The sequence below is a fragment of the Carcharodon carcharias genome, chromosome 30, assembly GCF_017639515.1.
Source record: "Carcharodon carcharias isolate sCarCar2 chromosome 30, sCarCar2.pri, whole genome shotgun sequence".
Taxonomy (NCBI): domain Eukaryota; kingdom Metazoa; phylum Chordata; class Chondrichthyes; order Lamniformes; family Lamnidae; genus Carcharodon; species Carcharodon carcharias.
This window is the reverse complement of record NC_054496.1, coordinates 3,919,727-3,939,344: the sequence shown is the minus strand read 5'-3', so window position 1 is coordinate 3,939,344 and position 19,618 is coordinate 3,919,727. Positions and strand designations below refer to the sequence as shown.

The 19,618-nt window shown below is 43.0% G+C and overlaps 1 long non-coding RNA gene across 1 annotated transcript in view; it reads right to left on the bottom strand.

The window, feature by feature from the left end:
• The window catches only part of LOC121271307, an 89,245-nt gene extending 73,790 nt beyond the window's left edge, over positions 1-15,455 (bottom strand). The window contains exons 1-2 of the long non-coding RNA XR_005941702.1: positions 15,401-15,455; positions 6,962-7,095 (exon numbers count right to left, since the gene is read on the bottom strand). This is a non-coding gene — a long non-coding RNA (uncharacterized LOC121271307). The remainder of the gene's footprint in view (positions 1-6,961; positions 7,096-15,400) is intronic.
• Positions 15,456-19,618: the final 4,163 nt, after the last annotated feature.

Genomic DNA, 19,618 nt, shown 5'->3' with positions numbered 1-19,618 from the left:
GCTATTCCTTTAAAGACAATTACTGCTAAGGTGGTAGTGGAAAAGTTAACTCAGTTTTTCACTCATTATGGCCTACCAGTTGAAATACAATCTGACCAAAGTTCTAGCTTCATGTCTAAAATTTTCCAGGACATAATCAGCTATTTGGGTATCAAACAACTAAAGTCTACCGCTTATCACCCACAGACACAGGGAGCTTCAGAGAGATACCATCAGACTCTCAAAACCATGATTAAGACCTATTACCATGAATACCCAAAGGAATGGAACAAAGGATTAGATTTCTTACTATTTGCTACCAGAGAATCTCCGAATGAATCTAATTGATTCTAATTGGCCATTCTAATTGACCTATGGTCATGAAATAATAGGTCCATTAAAAGTGATTAAGGAAAAGTTCCTAAAACAGAAAGACGAATCCTCCATGTTGGATTATGTGTCCATGTTTTTAGAAAGACTCACAGAAGCATGTAAGGTAGCACAAGAACACAAAAATTTACCAAGCCAAAATGAAAGAATGCTACAACTAGAACGTTCCAAGCAGGAGACGAAGTAATGGAATTATTACATTTGCAGGGTAAACCACTGAAAGTGAAACTCGGTGGCCCCTACAAGGTACTTAGGAGAGTTAGTAAAGTGACTTATCTGATAGATACTCCTGAGCTTAGGAAGAAGAAACGGTTATGTCACATAAACATATTGAAGCAATATCATTGCAGAGCGGATGATAAGACAGAGCAAGTGTGCCAGGTGGTAGGAGAAATGGACGATGACAGAGACATTAAGGGCATGGTAGAAAGAGAAGTAGACAATGCCCAAAGCAAACCTCCTACAATTCGACTAGCCAATATGACAATACTGGGACAGTTAGACACTGTGATCTCATATCACAGTAGAAAAAGAAATTCTAGCATTGTTGTTGTCTCTTCAACACTTTGAAGTTTATGTCTGATGTGATAACAAAGAAACACTAATCTACACTGACCATAATCCGCTGGCATTCACTGAAAAGTTTAAAACTCGAGATGCGAAACTGTTCAGATGGAGTCTATTGTTTCAACCATCCAATGTAAAGATTGTTCATATTGCCAGTAAAGATAATGTGATCACGGATGCATTGTCCCAGGTGTAAAATACTAAAATAAGTTAAAGGGTTAAGAAATGCTGAAGATCGTATAAGGGGGAGGCAGGATGAATGAAAGTAAGTCTCGTCTTTTGTTGTCCATGTGTCACATACCTTGTGATGGAACACATTTTTAAAAATGGTGTTCCATCTTTTTTAAGGCTGGAGGCATATAAAGAACATATCTTTTTATTTTCTGTTGGACTGTGGATTAGAATTACAATGGCTGCAGTTTAAAGGACATGCCCACTGGAACAGGATGAGAGATATATACAATGTTGCAATCTTGGAACAGAGTGTGCCATGAAAGAAGGATGATACTGGAAAGGAGTCCTGGACCAAGGCAGCTGCCTGACAACAGCATTTTAATTGGCTCCTGACTAGGTGTCCCAGGGTTTTGTGTGGTAATAGGGCAGCAGAAAGCTCCTGACCTGCAAAGAGGAAGCATCTAAAACCTCTTTCCCTCATATCTCTGTAACCTGCTCTCTCTCTCTGAAAACCCCTATGAAAAGGAAAAGGGGAAAACCACTGTTAGAGACATTGAAAAGCAAGTTCTCAACCAGTGAACTAAATACTGAAAGTGCTGGAAGATCAATTTGTGTCATCAACAAGAACTGAAAGCAATTTGGAAAACATCAATCAAAATCAACCCATCAAATCCTGTACTCCAGATTGGTGTTATTGAACTGTTTGATCCCATCCTTAAAGTTCATGTTTTGTGTGTCTCATGTGTCTTGTTTGTGTGTGAATAGGGATTTAAGAAGGGGGTAAAGTTTAAGTTACAGTATTAGAAGTTAGCAGTTCATAGTTCTTTCTTTTAGACCACAACGCGTAGGAGCAGAAGTAGGCCATTCGGCCCATTGAGTCTGCTCTGCCATTCAATGAGATCATGGCTGATCTGACAATCCTCAATTCCAATTTCCTGCCTTTTCCCCATAACTCTTGATTCCCTTACTGATTAAAATTCTGTCTATCTCAGCCTTGAATATACTTAAAGACCCAGCCTCTACAGCCCTCTGCGGTAAAGAATTCCACAGCTTCACTACCCTCCGAGAGAAGAAATTCCTCCTCATCTCTGTCTTAAATGAACGATCTCATATTCTGAGATTATGCCCTCTGATCCTACACTTCCCCACAAGGGGAACCAACCTCTCAGCCTCTACCCTGTCAAGCCCCCTAAGAATCTTATATGTTTCGATAAGGTTGCCTCTCATTCTTTTAAACTCCAATGAGTACATACCCAACCTACTCAGATTCTCCTCATATGAAAATCCCTCCATACCCGGGATCAACCTAGTGAACCTTCTCCGCACTGCTTCCAATGCCAGTATATCTTTCCTTGGATAAGGGGCCAAAACTGTCCACAGTATTCTAGGTGTGGTTTAACTAGTGTCTTGTACAGTTTTGGCAAGACTTCGCTATATTTATACTCCATTCCCTTTGGAATAAAGGCCAACATTCCATTTGCCTTCCCTATTACCTGTTGAACTTGTGTGCTAGCTTCTTGTGATTAATGCATGAGGACCCCTGAATCCCCCTTTGCTGCAGTTTTCTGCAGTCTTTCTCCATTTAAATAATATTCAGCTCCTCTATTCCTCCTGCCAAAATACATAACCTCACATTTTCCCACATTATATTCCATCTGTCAAGTTTTTGCCCACTTACTTACCCTGTCTATATCCCTCTGTAGACTCTGTGTCATCCTCACCACTTGCCTTCCCATCTATTTTTGTGTCGTTCACAAACTTGGCGATAGTACATTCACTTCCCTCATTCAAGTCATTACTGTATATTGTAAATAATTGTGGCTCCAGCACAGATCCCTCTGGCACTCCACTAGTTACAGGTTGCCATCCTGAAAATGTCCCCCTTATCCCAACCCTGTCTTCTATTAGATAGCCAATCCCTCTACCCATGCTAATGTACTACCCTCAATACCAATGGGCTCTTATCTTATTAAGTAGCCTTATGTGCAGTACCTTATCGAACTCCTTTTGGAAATCCAAACATATTACATCTACTGGTTCCCCTTTATCTATCCTGCTTGTTACCTCCTCAAAGAATTCTAATAAATTTGTCAGACATGATTACCCTTCATGAAGCCATGCTGACTCTGTTTGATTACATTATGTATTTCTAAATGCTCTACTATTACTACCTTAAAAATAGACTCTAACATTTTCCCAATGACAGGTGTTAGAGTGTTTCTTGCCTCCTCCCTTTACCACTAATCTTTGCCATATTGTGTGTTTTTTTCCTTTCATTTGATACTATCCTTAACTTCCTTGGTTAACCCTGGTTCGTTTATCCCCTTTCTAGAACCCTTCTTCCTCACTGGGATCTTAGTGTGAGTCATGAACTATTTTCTTAAACACCTGCCATTGTTCATCAACTATCTTTTCTGCTAAACTCCTTTCCCAGCCCACTCCAGCCAACTCTACCCTCATTCCATTGTAATTACCCTTATTTAAGTTTAGCACAGTTGTTTCCAACCCAGGTTTCTCACTCTTAAACTGAAAGCTTAATTCTACCATGTCGTGATCACTGTTTCCTGGGGGATCTTTTACTCTGAGAAAATTTATTAAGCTTGCCTCATTATACATTACCAGGTTCAAAATAGCCTGCTCCCTGGTTGGATTCACAACATATTGTTCTAGGAAACTGTCCCGAATACATTCTATGAATTCTTGCTCATGGCTACCTCTGCCAATGTGATTTTCCCAATCTACATGAAGATTAAAGTCACCCATAATTAATGTACTGACTTTTTTACATGTCCTCATTATCTCCTAATTTATTCTCTGTCCTACAGTATAGCTAATATTACTACTCCCACCAGTGTCTTCTTCCCCTTGTTACTTCTTACCTCCACCCATTTGGATCTTCCGATCCAAGATCGTTTCTTGCTACTGTACTTATTCCATCTCGTACTAACAAAGCTACCCCATCACCCTTTCCCTCCTGTCTGTCCTTTCGAAAAGTCACATACTTCTGAATATTTAGTTCCCAGCTTTGATCTCCTTGTAACCGTGTCTTCGTAATGGCTATAAGATCATACCCATTAACCTCTATTTGTGCTTTTAATTCACTTATTTTGTTCCAAATACTACGTGCATTAAGTAAAGAGCCATTAATTTTGCCTTTTTACCATTTTTTCACCCCTTCAGTCCTATTTGCTGCTTTTTTTTATGCTTGCACACTCTGTCCCTTCCTGTCACACTCTGAGTTTCATTTTCTAAATAGCTGCCCTGCAATGCTGCCATATCCTTTTGCTTTGTAAGCCTATGTATACCCTCTCCAGAACCCTCCCCACCCTTCTATTCAGTTAAAAGCCCTCTCTGCAGCCCTAATTATTCGATTCACCAGAACACTCATCCCAGCATGGTTCAAGTGAAGCCGGTCCCTCTGGAACAGCTCCCTTTTACCCCAGTACTGGTGCCAGTGCCCCATGAACTGAAACCCAGTCTTCCCACACCAATCTTTGAGCCATGCATTTAACTCCTAACTTTATTTACCCTATGCCAGTTTGCTCATGGCACAGGTAGTAATCCCGAGATTATTACTTTGGAGGTTCTGCTTTTTAATTTAGCTCCTAACTGTTCAAATTCTTTCAGCAGAACCTCCTTTCTAGTCCTATCAATGTTGCTGGTACCAACGTGGATGGCGACAACTGGATCCCTCCCCTCCCACTCCAAGTTCCTCTCCAGCCCTGAGGAGGTGTCCTTAACCCTGGCACTGGGCAGACAACACAACCTTTGGGACTCACGCTCACAGCTCCAGAGAACAGTATCTATCCCCCTAATTATACTGTCCCCAAACGCTAGTACGTTCCTATTTCCTCGCCCCACTTGAATGGCTTCCTGTATCACGGTGCTGTGGTCAGTTCGATCATCCTACCTGCAGTCCCCAGTCTCGCCCACACAGCTTGCAAGAGCTTTGCAACTGTTGACAATTGAAGGGGTCAAGGCTCCTTGTAACACTACCCCCGGGTCCCCATACCTGTCTCACCTGCAGTCACATCCTCCTGTCCCTGATCACAAACCAAACTTGAATGACCTAATCTGAGGGGTGTGACCGCCTCCTGAAGCAAAGTGTCCAGGTAATTTTTTCTCTCCCTGATGTGGTGCAATGTCTGCAGCTCGGACTCCAGCTCCTTAACTTGGATCTGAAGTTCCTCGAGCTGCAAACACTTACTACAGGTGTAAAAACAAAAAAACTGCGGATGCTGGAAATCCAAAACAAAAACAGAATTACCTGGAAAAACTCAGCAGGTCTGGCAGCATCGGCGGAGAAGAAAAGAGTTGACGTTTCGAGTCCTCATGACCCTTCGACAGAACCTGAGTTCGAGTCCAAGAAAGAGTTGAAATATAAGCTGGTTTAAAGTGTGTGTGTGGGGGGCGGAGAGATAGAGAGACAGAGAGGTGGTGGGGGGGGCGGGGGGGGCGGTGTGTGTGGTTGTAGGGACAAACAAGCAGTGATAGAAGCAGATCATCAAAAGATGTCAACGACAATAGTACAATAGAACACATAGGTGTTAAAGTTAAAGTTGGTGATATTATGTAAACGAATGTGCTAATTAAGAATGGATGGTAGGGCACTCAAGGTATAGCTCTAGTGGGGGTTTTTTTTAATTTTTTTTATAATGGAAATAGGTGGGAAAAGGAAAATCTTTATAATTTATTGGAAAAAAAAGGGAAGGGGGAAACAGAAAGGGGGTGGGGATGGGGGAGGGAGCTCACAACCTAAAGTTGTTGAATTCAATATTCAGTCCGGAAGGCTGTAAAGTGCCTAGTCGGAAGATGAGGTGTTGTTCCTCCAGTTTGCGTTGGGCTTCACTGGAACAATGCAGCAAGCCAAGGACAGACATGTGGGCAAGAGAGCAGGGTGGAGTGTTAAAATGGCAAGCGACAGGGAGGTTTGGGTCATTCTTGCGGACAGACCGCAGGTGTTCTGCAAAGCGGTCGCCCAGTTTACGTTTGGTCTCTCCAATGTAGAGGAGACCACATTGGGAGCAACGAATGCAGTAGACTAAGTTGGGGGAAATGCAAGTGAAATGCTGCTTCACTTGAAAGGAGTGTTTGGGTCCTTGGACGGTGAGGAGAGAGGAAGTGAAGGGGCAGGTGTTGCATCACACCACCCCCCCCCCCCACCTCTCTGTCTCTCTATCTCTCCGCCCCCCACACACACACTTTAAACCAGCTTATATTTCAACTCTTTCTTGGACTCGAACTCAAGTTCTGTCGAAGGGTCATGAGGACTCGAAACGTCAACTCTTTTCTTCTCCGCCGATGCTGCCAGACCTGCTGAGTTTTTCCAGGTAATTCTGTTTTTGTTTTAGTACAGGTGTGTTCACTCTGGATTACCTTGGTGTCCAGCAGTCCCCACATGCTGCAGCAACAACATATCACCCGCCCTGCCATCGCTATCATATTTTATTTAATTTATTAATTACTCTAGTATCCCTGCTCTTTACATTTTATTGTAATTATTTCTTTTTACAGCAGTATTGATCTTATACTTAAGCTATTTTAAAGAAAAAGAGAGAATAAAAGACTAGAGACCCAAACACAAACTAAAGATCTTAAACAAAAACAGAATTACCTGGAAAAACTCAGCAGGTCCGGCAGCATCGGCGGAGAAGAAAAGAGTTGACGTTTCGAGTCCTCATGACCCTTCGACAGAACTTGAGTTCGAGTCCAGGAAAGAGCTGAAATATAAGCTGGTTTAAGGTGTGTGTGTGGGGGGCGGAGAGATAGAGAGACAGAGAGGTGGAGGGGGTTGGTGTGGTTGTAGGGACAAACAAGCAGTGATCTTACTTTAAAGACTAGAAATACTCACCAATCAGCAGCTTTCCCTGCACTCACTGTAGTTCATGACATCACTCCACCGCTGGTCTCTGTGCAGCTAGGCCTCTGAATCCACCCTTTTATCCTCTCCTGCTCATCTCTCGCTCAAAATGTACTACTTTGAGCCTTAGGAATAGAGCAAGATTCAATTCCTGAAGGCTGAAAAAGAGACACTTCCTACACACTTGGTCCCCCAAGACACAAGAAGTGTCCTTAAGTTCCCACATGGCACAGGATTTACAAACAACCGATCTCAGCTGCCCATCCAGGATTCTAAAAAATCTTTATTCCCTCTTTTAGAATCTAGTTATTATCTTGTATACACTATTAATTAATGCCTCTAGATCTGTTCATGCTAAAGCTCTTATCAATTCACGTAATACTACTTACCCTGTTTGAAATGTTATTAAATAAGCTAAACTCTACATTTAATATAGCACTGTATGGATTCCCAGACCTTGTTAAAACCTCTGCCCTACCTTAGAGAGAAAAACAAACATTAAAACTCACCAATCAATCAAGTACCTTCTGTTCTGTAACATCACTCCTTGCTTTTTCTGGTCACTGCTCAGCTCTCCTCCCACTTCTCTCCTTTATTCCCTGCTGCTGCCTCCACTCAGGTCCACTACCCCCTCCTCTGATTTATCAGTGATGTTAAGAGCCTGTAACATTGCTTGCCACATGACACTGGTGACCTATTGGATCCCATGGGTGAATGCCAACAAGTGATAGCATGCTGGTGAATGGAGCAATGGCTCAGGTGTTGGCACTGCTGCTGTGTCTACCCTTCCTATGAACCCATTCCATTTCTTCCATGTGATCGGCCCCATCCCAGTGACAGCCCCCAACCTTCCCTCCCCCTCTCGCCCCTCCCCCTCAGCCACAGGAGGCAGCACAGCTCTCGTCACCTCGGCCATGTCGGATTGTCCCAATTCACCCGCGTCGGGGGCGGATCAGAGACTGCGCGACTCCCTGAGCCGCAATCCCTTCACCCCGTCCTCCCTCTCCCCGTCACTCAGCACTGTCACCCCGGGGAGGTCAGAGAAGAGAGTGACGGAGGGACCCGGCTGTGTGGAGGGAGAAGCAGTACCCTCTGGAAGAAGGAGTGGCTGGGGCTCCGCACACGCTGCTGAAGGGCCACAGTGAGCCATCGTTGGTCAGTGCCCAGCTAGACCCAGGGTCTACAGACACCGCCTTTCATTCCAGTCAATGACCGAGAACTGCGAGTGTCTCGGGAACTGGTTAACCACATCTTCCAGCTGCTGCAGGCTTTAGTGCCACGGGGACATGGAGGGCATCCACTGCCAGTGGCCCTGAAAGTGACAGCAGTGCTCCTTCCAGGGCTCCACAGGTAACCTCTGTGGGATATCACAAGCCTGTGACACCTGCCCACAACATTCTGACAGCAATGACCAGCACCGTTGAGGTTCAGGCATCAGTAATATGTCCAGGGAGTGTGAGGCTAGACTATCACTTTGGTCTGAAGGCTGCACAGAGCATAGGGAAGGGGCCCTGGAGTGAGGCACCTTGTGCTGAAAGATTTCACATCTGAGTGACACTTACACTGCTCATCAGAACAAGGGCTCTTTAAGGCTCATAGGCAGGGAGACCTTCTTGGGAGTTTATTGATAATAGTGAACATTGTGTTACAAGTGATTAATACCCATACCCAGGCTGTGCAATTACATCTTCTTACCCTTCCTAACCCTGCCACTATATCTTGGTGCTCCCCCGACATCCACAGCAGAGGTGGAGGCAGCCAGCTGACAGTAACACCCTGTCTGTGCTGTCCTTGGGCTGAGACCTGGAGGGCCCCGGCCTGCTTTCAGGGTCCTGCTGTGTTGCAGTGGCACCCTCCTCGGCCTATGGAGTTGGAGCTGCTGAGGTCACAGGAAGAGGGGATTTGAATGGGCCGGATACTCCCAGAGTCACCTGGATGGCCCTGGGATGTGCACCTTCTGATCCTCCTCCCTATGAGTGCCTCGGGGTCCCTGGCTGACTCCTCGAGGAGAAGGGGAAGCTGGAGTGAGATCGAGCTGCCCCGCACCCCTCTCATGTACACGCTGTTGGAGGCCAACTATAGCATCAGTGATGGAGTTCAGCTTGTGCAGCAGTGCAGGAACGATGTCCTGGACCAAGGTCTCCATGGTGGCTGCCATCCTACTAGTGTTGCCCTCAGTTTGTTGGCATATCGACGCTATCACCTCAGCCTGAAAGCAGACGGACTCCTCCACCATGCCTTGCAATCTGAGGAGTGCAGCAGACACCCCTTCCTGATGTTCCCGAGCTTGCCTTTACAGTTCCAGCAACTGAGGTATGACTGAGTCCTGAAGCTCGTCATCTGACTCGGACTCAGCAAATTTCTGGCCTCTAGCAGTCCTTCGAGTGCCGGAAATCTGGGAAATCCCTGCCACCACCTGCCGCTGAGCTGTGGAGACTAGATCACTGAAAGTATTTAAAGAGGAGGTAGATAGATTTTTGAAATATCGGGGAGCTGAGGCTATGAGGAGCTGGCACGAAAGAGGAGTTGAGGCCTGGGGTAGATCAGCCATGATCTTATTGAATGGTGGGGCAGGCTTGAGGGGCCGAATGGCCTACTCCTGCTCCTATTTCTCATGTTCTTATGTTCTTCATGTCCACCATTGAAAAGGCATGTTTCCCATAATGCATAATGGGAATGCATAATTGTTGCAGTGGGATTGGGGTGATACAGTGTGGGAAGCTGCCATTATGGCCAGCGGGTAAAAAAGTTGTTTTTCCTGCCTGCAACCGCACTTAGTTCAAATCAGGCACAATTCCACCCACAGGCTTTAATTCACTGAGTCTCCAGCACTGATCCCTGTGGCACTCCACTAGTCACAGCTTGCCAACTCAGGAAAGACCCATTAATCCCTACTCTCTGTTTCTTGTTAGATAACTATTCCTTTATCCGTGCTAATATGTTAGCCCCCACACTATGTTCTCTTATCTTGTGTAGTAATCCTTGATGTGGCATCTTATCAAACGCCTTTTGGATATCCAAGTACACCACATCTACAGGTTCCCCTTTATCTACCTTGCTTGTTACTTCCTCCAAAAATCGAGCCTCTCCACCATTCAATTAGATCATGGCTGATCATCCATCTCTACGCCATTTCTCCCCCTATCGCCATTCTGATGATGTCATTAGTCTCCAGAAATCTATCGATTTCTTGAAGATGTTCAGTGATTGAGCTTCCACAGCTCAATGGGGTAGAGAATTCCAGATTCACTACTCTCTGAGTGAAGGAATTCCTCCTCATCTCAGTCTTAAATGGCCTACCCCTTATTTTGAGATTATGTCCCCAGGTTTTAGATTTACCAGCCAAGGGAAACATCCTACCTACATCCACCCTGTCACACCCTGTAAGAATTTTGTAAGTTTCAATGAGATCGCCTCTCATTCTCCGAAACTTTAGAGAATAAAGGCCCAGTTTCCTCAATTTCTCCTCATAAGACAATCCCACCATCCATGAAGTTAATCTGGTGAACCTCTCTATGGCAAATATCTCTTCCTTAGATAAGGAGACCAATACACAACACTCCAGGTGTGGTCTCACCAAGGCTCTATACAATTGCAGCAAGACATCCCTGCTCCTGTACTCAAATCCCCTTGTGATGAAGGCCAGTTACCAGGTCCCCTGACTCATGCTCTAGAGGAACAGCACTAGGTTTAGTTGCTCTTTTCCTAATTAAATACTTGTAGAAACTCTTACTATCTGCTTTTATATTAGTAGCTAGCTTTCTCTCAGATACTTCTTTCTGCCTCTTTATTGTTTTTGGCATTCTTTGCTGGTTCTTAAATTCTGACCAATCTCCTGACCTACCACTAATCTTTACAGATTTGTACAGTTTTGCTTTTAATTTAATACTATCCTTAACTTCCTTTCCCATCACACTCTGGTTATCATTACCTAAATCGCTACCCTGCTCTAATACCTTGTGTTTCTCTTTGATTTACCAAAACGCCCCTCACATGATCCCTTCTCACTATCAGCCAGTCCACAACTCTTAATCCCAGCCAGGTCAAGCACAGGTTTCATATTTTCACTTTATCTCCATTCAGGCAGTTCGTCTCAGATTCAAAGAAGGAACACTCACCCATGTACTAATCTGAATGATAAATATTTTGAGTAAATGCTTTGATGGATCCTGGAACATGATGACAGAATTCATATGAAAACATATCATTGCATCACAAAATAACACATCTTCCCTCTGATTCTGTTTCCCTTCTAGTGGTCAAAGCAGTGTCCTTTTGAAGGGGAGCAATTTGCTCAGAATACTGAGAGGAGTCACGTACCAGTTAGATATTTCACTGTCACAGGTAAATAGTGTAATGGGCATTAGATTGATGTTTTTCAGTTATTCATAATAACGTCAAGTAAGCTGTTGCTGCTTTTTTTGTCTGACTCAAACAGTTTGATGAATTTTGTTAGTGACTTGCTATCCGAAGATGCTGTCAATTTGTTTGCGAGTTCCAACAGACAGATGGAGAGTCTAAAACATTTCTATAACAGCAAGTTGATAAAGCCTCAATTTAGTGAGAAATTACACACAGTGTGTGGGCCGTCACCATGTCAGAGTCATTATGATCACCTTGCCACAGGTCTGTCCTATTGTAAATGCTGCAAGGGCTAGTAGTTAGGGTAGTAATTGAGGATTTGTTTCTGCTGAGTAGTTGCGCTTTCTCAATGTAACTGCTGCAGAAGAGGCTTTCTAATAATTGGAACACTGCTTGGTTATGAACACATCCTTCACACTTTTGATAGCACACCACAATTACATCCTATCAATTACCCCAATTATATGATCATCAATGCTTTCTGATGTTACACAGTAATGAATACACTCTAGTCTTACTTTGTCATTAAAACACTGCAATCTGATCTCCCACTATCATTAACACACCCTGATCCCTCTGTGCTGAACATAGATTTATTTATTTTGTTCTGATGGAAACTGGCTAAAACCCAGCCAAGTATGACATCCCCCCTCTCCAGTCCTCTGACTAATCCTTCTCTGAGAGACTCTGGCAGGAGCTCCAGATTGTCAGAGATTCATTATGGATCGCAGCATCTGATATACACATCAACCTAATCTTAGAGCCAGCCTGGGATTCACTCTGCAAACTGCTCGATTGACCCAGTCACTGATTGTTGAAAGGCTGGGATATGATTTTCCTGTCAGACACTTATTTTAATTCAATTGAAAATGGAACTTTATTTGTAAAATTGTTCAACATCTCTAATGTCATTAAACAAGATTATGCTACCTCACATAGAACCCTATAACTTGGGGCTAATCCATACAAAGATGATTATAGCTAGTTAATATAGTTGTCAAGAAACAGGGGCCTGGAAATTAGGCCATATAGCCCCTGTTTTCAGGTGCTCGATACAATAGTAGGTTGCAGATCTGTAGCCACATCTAAGGGGTATATGATTGTGAGATGGCTTGTGCATAGAGGCCTCTGCTTCTTGCCCCCATTTTCGGGACTTGGTAGGTGGCTACACAGTCTAATTTCTAGAATCCCATTTATTTACAGCTCTGGTTATAATATACTTGTATGGCTAAGCTACAAATTAAAGGGTTCTATGTGATGTAGCATAATCTGTCTTATTTGGTGACATTGAAGATATTGAGCTATTTTATAAATAAAGCTCCCTGCATCTGAAAACCATTCTTCACACGAAAAACTGCAGTGAAATGTTCTTACATCAGCATTGTTACTTGATTTGAGGGTCAGTGAACTGAGAGGAAGAAGAGTTCCTGAATGGGATATGAAAACGGCTATTGGTGATTGCAATTGTATTCATACACCTCGCTGTCAACTAGATTCAACCAGGAGAAACATTAAATGGTTTCCTGCCCTCAGAGATGCCAGACTCTCTGGAGCCAGTTTACTTCATAACTCCACATGAGCTTCAGGTCTGTACATAACACCATTTACCTGCCTTTGTCCCTTATCCCTATCCCTTGACACTGCTTTTAACAAAAAGAATCTGTCAATCTCAGTCTTGAAAGCTCCAACTGTTCCAAGATCCATTGGTATTTTAGGAAATTTCCACATTTCCACTACACTTTGGGTGGAAAATGCTTCCTGATTTCCCTCTTGAACAATCTCGCAATAATTTTAAGATATCTGGATGCCTCAGGGGGAATCGTTACCCAGCATTTAGACAATGGAATCCTTTTTCCATTTGCTGTGGGCTCAGTTCTAGCTGTGGTGAACTTTGAGGTCGTTAGGAATTTTACAGTTAAAAGAAAAAATATAGTCTTCAGGCTCAAACTCAGAGCAGGGTTAAGAACACACTGTCCAACTGAGCTTACTAAAGGGTGGGAATTTACCCCAGAATCTTGGATTGAGAAAAATAACTATAGCGGCCATTCCGAGCTGTTTCACACCCATCTTGGATTCAGCAAGAGAAGATTTTGAAGTTATGCTTTATTTATGAGATATGTAAGCTGTATGTTATAATCCACCCTTCCTCTTCACCAAAAGGACAGAGATAACCTTGAGTTATCTTTCTCCTGGTTTGTACATCAGAGAGAGACAATATGGTAAGCCGCACTCGGGCCTGGGTTTGCACAAATGCCTCATTGTTCCCACTGATCCTGTTAATCAGCCTATTATTACGAGTTGGGCAGTCATTTGAAACGCATTCTGTCATCTGCACACAGTTAAAGGCAAAACAGCTGCAAGTGTTTTAGAGAGAGAAAAATAAATTTGACAAAAATATGTTTTCTGTCCTTGGGTCTGGAAGTTTAACTTGGCAATGGCCCATTTCTTTGTGCTTTGAGTTACTCACTGTCCTGGGATTGTTAACGGAGTAACAACTGATGATCGAGCAAAAGCAAATGAACACTTTATAAAATAATTTGGCTTGGATTTTAACTGGGCAGTAGGAAACCACACTAATGAGTGAATATCACACCCGTTGGCCCCAGAATGAATTCCGCCCAATTTTACCATTAAATCTGCTCACTGGCCATGCACTTGCAACCAGCAGGAGGCGATGGAAGCTGTTTGTTAGCATTAGGTAAGTGATGGAGTTGACATTGGGGTCAATTTCTATTTGCAAAGGGAGGGAAGTCTGTTGCAGGACAGGCTTAAGCTTATTTTGTGGATGTCTCCTAGCCCCACAAGGAAAGTAAAAAATTGACCTGTTGGGGCCTCTTTTGGTTCCTTTTCCATTATCACCAGCTGGTAGGAGAAGCACAGGAGCTTCTCAATAAGCCACCATTTAAAATTGCAGTCAGGTCCCATAGACTATCTCTGGGATCCAACATGTATCTGTAAAGAAGGACTGCACCAGTTTTAGGCTTAGGGTAGCAGGTTAAAATTCAGGACAACTTTCCAGTTGGTAAGTAACATGGGAAATTTTAACTGCCTATCTACCTATTTCTGCTGTTTGAACAGGATAAAAATCACTCAATATCTGAACTAAGCAAACTTCAAAAATATTCTTTGGTCAATGTATGGTCTAAAGTGCACTTTCGATAGTATAAAATCATGAGTTTCAGACCCCAGCCTTGTGATCACAGAAAGGCAGGCAGCATGGGCCAGGAGAGAACCGAAGGACAGGTACCTGCTCTCCCTGACTTTAACCTCTTACCGGATAGAACACAGTAATGTCAGGGGATGGACAGCAAGTAACTGACCCCTTCTCTTGGTTAGAGTATGTGGGTATTCCTCCCCGCTTCTGCCCCATTTCACACCCAATTGCCCAATGTCTCTCTATTCTGTCCCATTTCTCTGCCCCTCCTATTTCTCTTCTCTGATCTAGAACTCTCACAGCTCCTCCATTATTCAAGCTTCTTCCAGAAGTATGGCTACCTCCTTTGTGTTGAACATTTCTATTTCCATCAATAAATTATTAAGAAACTAAAGTCTATCCCAGATTGAAAGTGGCTGCCATATGGGGAGATGCACCAGATGAACTTTAAAGTCCCACAGTTCCAGAGAGACCATGTGATGTACTCCACAAGCTCACTGTGGATGGGAGAACCTCATCAGGCCTGTAGTCTCCACATAGGTTTCAGATTTCATTCGAAACAGTGGTAACCTCATTTCTGCACATGTTCCTTCCAAGCACCACTCCCGCTGGGAGAACAGAACCGATTCAAAGATCCACTGCAGTAGATCCTCCTTTCTCAAACTGTCTTTCCTGGCTGAGTCTTCACAACCACCTACAATCTCTGAGCTTTTAAAACTCAAGTTTTAAAAATCCACCCTTGCCACCACTTGCTGAAGTACCTCAATTTCACTCATTAGTTTTGCATAGTGTCCACATTGTGGCTTTCAGCCCATCACTGAAACATTTCAGTTCAAAGTGCTTCCTGTGATGTAGAAGGTACTCAAATTGGATGGAAAGACATTCTCCACATTCTCTTTTTTCATGTTACTCACAGTAAGGGTCACAATCCTGACCTGAGTCCAGCTGCATGAACACAACCCAACATCCACAACGCTGCAGCAAGACAACAGTGGGGCCATTAGACTGAGGCCTGCAGAGCAAGAATCAGCTAAACAGCAAACCTTTTATATTCAGCCTGTCAGACCATTCATAAAAGATTGTTTAATATCTGGTTTCCTGCTCCACAGGCAGTCTTTTGTGTGAGTGGTGTGGATTTATTGGGAATGAGAGAGCAGCCCTCCATCCTGACCTCAGGGAATTGTGGTATGGAAGTAGAGGCCCTGTGTGCTTTTTCAGGAATATCTGCCAGGAATGCATGAAATCAGACTCCGCATCAATCACTGGAAAAGTGCCTAGGGGGAGTACTTATTTTCCGGTTGCTAGAATGTGAGTGGAGTCTGGGAAATGTACAGCTGCCCTGTAAACTGGGTTCTTGTCACCTTTCAGAATATTGACTCTCCTGTTCGGATGCTCCTAACATTTAATCCAGTTTTCAGGGGCTGACACTAAGTCACACACAAGCGAAAATCAGAATAGTTCTTTTTTCACTTTGAATTTTTTGTGATATAAGTTTTGACAGGAAAAACAAAGCATGTTTGGGAATTGTTTATTTCTGCAGTTTAAGTTGATTAAAGCAGTCATTTGTTTATTTGCTGTTCCACATGGAAAATCTTCCTATTCCCCCAGTCTCTCTCAGCCTTAGGTTTATCTGGGGCCCTGCATTACCCCTCCACTTCTTACTCAGCCTAATCAAGAAACAAACATTGCCACTTACCCTATTCCCTATACTGCTTAGCTGTACAAAATACATAATCTTAATATGGTTGAAAGAAATGACTAGCACAGCAAGGTGAATTAACTGCTCAGATGAGATAGGGAGTGTAGGGTGTTAACAGAGCCTCTGGTAGGACTGGCTGAGTTGGGCTGTGAGATCTCCTGCCTAGTTGAGTGCTTTATGAACACTGACATACTTACTTGCTGACCTTGGCACTCACTCATCGAGCCTGAGTACTATTCCCCATACTTCATGGCCATGGGTCTCTATTTGCTTACACATTGCGTGTGTTTTTAAGCCTGTCAGTCTGCTCAAAATGCTTCTTGACCTGCCTGCTCACTGGCCTGCCCCTGGGTTTGCAGCTTACTGGTCACCCTACCTAAATGTATTTTTTTGATCACTTGTATTATCACTCACACCGGATAGTGGTGTCCAGCAAGCTCCCTCACACAGCCTCAAACTGCATTTTCAGCAAGTGTTCCCTGACCCAAGTGCTGTCATATAATATCCCTCACAATTATTGCCCTCTGCATTTCCTTTCTACAATGCTTCCTCCTGACAGTAAGACATCTAGTGCCTACTGAACTGACCCTCAGGCCCCAACTTTCATCTCAGTTACATACGAACATAGAACGGGAGTAGGCCACTCAGTCCTTCAAGCCTGCTCTGCCATTCAATAAGATCATGGCTGATCTGATTGTAATCTCCCCCCTACTCCTGATAACCTTTCAGCCCCTTGTTAATCAAGAATCTATCTAGCTCTGCCTTAAAAATATTTAAAGACTCTGCTTCCACCACCTTTTGAAGAGAGTTTCAAAGACCCATAACCCCCTGAGAGAAAAAAAATTTCCTCATCTCTGCCTTAAATGAGCAACACCTTATTTTTAAACAATGACCCCTCGTTCTAGATTTTTCCACAAGATAAAGCATCCTCTTCACACTCACCTTGTTAAGACTCCTCAAGATCTTAAAGGTTTCAATCAAGTCACCTTTTACTCTTCTAAACTCCAATGGATGCAAGCCTAACTTGTCTAACCTTTCCTAATAAAACAACTCACCCATTCCAGATATTAGTTTAGTAACTCATCTCTGAACTGCTTCAAACACATTTACATCTTTCCTTTAAATAAGATGACCATTGTACACAGTACTCCAGATGTGGTCTCACCAGTGCTCTGTACAACTGAAGCATAAATTCCCTACTCTTGTATTCAATTTGCCTCACATTAAGTAAGAATGTTCTATTAGCTTTCCTAATTACTTGCTGGTACCTACATATTAGCCTTTTGTGATTCATGCATTAAACTTAAATAAGGGCAATTATGAGGGCATGAATGCGGAGCTAGCTAAAGTGAACTGGCAAATGAGGGTTAAGGAATATGTCAAACAAGTTCAGTGGCGGACATTTTAAAGGATATTTCGGAATATGCAGAATAGATACATTCCAATGAGAAAGAAACATTCTAAAGGGAGGGCCCACCATCCATGGTTAACTAAAAAAGTTAAAGTCAATATCAAACAAAAAGAAAATTACACAAAGGCAGGTGGCAGGTCAGAAGATTGGAAAGAATATAAAGGACAGCAAAGGATGACAAAAAGATTAATAAGGAAGGAAAAACTAGAGTATGAGAGAAAGCTAGCTAGTAATACAAAGATGAACAGTAAGAGTTTCTACAGGTATTTAAATAAGCAAAGAATTAACAAAGTGAGTATTGGTCCTATGGAGGGTGCATCTGGGGAATTGATAATGGAAAGTAGGGAGATGGGGGATGAATTAAACAAGTATTTTGCTTTGGTCTTCACTATAGAGGACACAAGTAACATCCCGGAAATAGCAGTAAATCAAGAAATGAAAGGGAGGGAAGAACTCAGGAAAATTACAATCACCAGGGAAGTGGTATTGAACAAATTGTTGGGCCTGTGGACTGACAAATCCCCAGGTCCAGATGGACTTCACCCTAAGATCTTGAAAGAAGTGGCTAGGGAGATGGTTGATGCACCGATTTTAATTTTCCAAAATTCCCTAGATTCAGGGAAGGTTCCATTAGATTGGAAAATAGCAAACATAACTCCTTTATTCAAAAAGGGAGGGAGACTGAAAGCAGGGAACTACAGGCCAGTTAGCCTAGCATCCGTCATAGTGAAAATGTTAGAAGCTATTATTAAAGCTGTTATAGCAGGGCACTTAGAAAAATTCAAGGCAATCAGACAGAGTCAACGTGGTTCTGTAAAAGGGGAAATCATGTTTAACCAATTTATTGGAGTTCTTTGAAGGAGTCACATCTGCTGTGGATAAAGGGGAACCAGTGGATGTGTTGTACTTAGATTTCCAGAAGGCATTTGATAAAGTGCTACATCAAAGGTTATTGTGAAAAATAAAAGCTCATGGTGTGGGGGGTTAACATATTGGCATGGATAGAAGATTGGCTTACTAACAGGAAGCAGAGAGTTGGCATAAATGGGTCTTTTCTGGTTGGCAGGATGTGACAAGTGGCATGCCATAGGGATCAATGCTGGGGCCGCAGCTTTTTACAATTTATGCAAGTGACTTAGATTAAGGGACTGAAGGATTGGTGGCTGAATTTGCTGATGACACAAAAATAGGTAGGAAAGTAAATTGTGAAGAGGATGTAAGGAGGCTACAAAGTGACAGAGATAGGTTAAGTGAGTGGGCAAAGATCTGCAAATGGAGTGTAATGGGGGCAAATGTGAAATCATTCATTTTGGCAGGAAGGATAAAAAGGAAGCTTATTATCTAAATGGTGAGAGATTGCAGAGCTCTGAGATTCAGAGGGATCTGGGTGTCCTAGTGCATGAATCACAAAAGGTTAGTATACAGGTACAGCAGGGAGTTAGGAAAGCTAATAGAATGTTATCATTTATTGTGAGGGGAATTGAATACAAAAGTAGGGAGGTTATGCTTCAGTTGTACTGGGCATGGTGAGACCACATCTGGAGTATTATGTGCAATACTGGTCTACTTATTTAAAGAAAGATGTAAGTGCGTTAGAAGCAATTCAGAGAGGGTTTACTGGACTAATACCTGGAATGGGTGTGTGGTCTTATGAGAAAATGCTGGACAGCTAACGCTTGTAGCCACTGGAATTTAGAAGAGTAAGAGGTGACTTAATTGAAACCTTTAAGATTCCGAGGGGTCTTGACAGAGTGGATGTAGAGAGGATGTTTCCTCTTGTGGAAAAATCTAGAACGAAGGGTCATTGTTTAAAAATAAAGGGCCACTCATTTAAGACAGAGATGAGGAGAATTTTTTTTTCTCTGAGAGGATTGTGAGTCTTTGGAACTCTCTTCTTCAAAATGTGGTGGAAGCAGAGTCTTTGAATGCTTTTAAGGCAGATGGATTCTTGATTAACAAGCGGAGGGGTGAAAGGTTGTCAAGGGTTCTGGAGAGGGGATAAGTAGGCTAACAAAGCAAAAG